Source organism: Dermacentor variabilis, chromosome 2 (genome assembly GCF_050947875.1).
Source record: "Dermacentor variabilis isolate Ectoservices chromosome 2, ASM5094787v1, whole genome shotgun sequence".
Taxonomy (NCBI): Eukaryota; Metazoa; Arthropoda; class Arachnida; order Ixodida; family Ixodidae; genus Dermacentor; species Dermacentor variabilis.
Window position 1 is genome coordinate 213,449,526 of NC_134569.1, and position 1,378 is coordinate 213,450,903.

At 46.2% G+C, this 1,378-nt stretch overlaps 1 non-coding gene across 1 annotated transcript; it reads left to right on the forward strand.

Annotated features, from left to right (window-relative positions):
- The first annotated feature begins 379 nt into the window (after positions 1–379).
- Positions 380–562, forward strand: LOC142573519 (U2 spliceosomal RNA). The gene has a single exon (XR_012826351.1). It is a non-coding gene; the product is annotated as a U2 spliceosomal RNA (small nuclear RNA).
- Positions 563–1,378: the final 816 nt, after the last annotated feature.

A 1,378-nucleotide genomic window follows, 5' to 3' on the forward strand; every position in this document is an offset into this window, starting at 1 on the left:
GAATGCGGCGTTGGCACCTCAGGCTACAGCTGCTACTTCCTGGCTCGGGTAGCATGTACCGCTGTGGTACATGGTGTAGCGCTTAACGAACGATGGAGCAAAGAAAAAATAATGAGCCATTGCATTCCGTGAAGGCGCATGACCAGCTAAGCTGTTTAGCACACAACACAGAGGTGACACAGAATTTTCAACAAAGGTACGAACTCATTTACCGTGATTTTTGTACATATCCGCGCGGACGACGGGATCGCCGTCCCTAGAAGTCGGTGCAAGGTAGACAAGCGTGACGTTTCGACGGGACCGCCACCACGGGAGAGCGGTGGGGAAGGAGATGGGCAAGCGCTTGGAACGCCGACAAAGAGAGGTCGGTGCAAGCGTAGACGCTGCCAACGCGGGTCAGAGTGCAGTATCTGTTCTTACCAGCATAATATCTGATACGGGTTCTATTTGTAGCCAAGGTATTCAACTTATTTTTGCAAGTTAGCGTAGTGCTTGAAGCCTGCTTCACCTCCGCCGTGATTCGGCTCGGCATTGCATTATCTACGGGATCGGCCCACGGCATTTGCACACGCAAAACAAAAATGCACCAAACCCTAGCCATAAAAAGCTTCGCTGTAAGCATTTAAACTTCAACCCTTTTTCCAAGGCACCCTAAAAAAAACGTCCAAATAAGCCTCCAGCTTTTTCGCGTGCTATCGGGCGAAGGTAAATTAAATTCAGTTTGCCTTCATTCCGTGTGAGAGATGCCATAGATTTGGAGTAAATGGGTTGACGTGTAGAAAACTGTGTTCTCTATACTACGCGCCTTTAAAGTTTGCAAGGTTTTGCGACTCCATAACGCGATTTTTTGCACCTTGTCTCAATTAAGATTTATTGCGTGTGTAAAAAAAAGTATGTTGAAAAATCAGTCGCAGTTTCACGTTTCGGAAGGGTATTTACGCATAATACGAAAATTTAAGTTGGAATGAAAATTAGTGGGGAGTCATTTTGCGACTGTCCTCATTTGAACGTAGCCAGCTGGCTCATCCCACTGCAGGGGCGTCATCGCGCTTTCCCACTAGGCTGATGCATCGTACATGGGGAGCATTTCAGATAGCAGATGTATTTAGAGATCAATGCCGCAAATAGTTTGCCCGACTAGTCCTAAAGAACCAGCTGCACGCACTCTCCCGTGCGTGCTACTTCAACGTACCGTAGTAAGAATACGGATGCACGAGCCCTGAAAACGCAGTCTCAACTCGTTTCATGGCTAAAGAGAGGCACGAAAAACGTAATTTGAGTCACCCTTCTTTACAATACATTAAACAGAATGAAATCAGAATTCGATATGAGTGTCATTTTTATTTTTATTTTAGAACGAGACGCATCGTTAGCATGA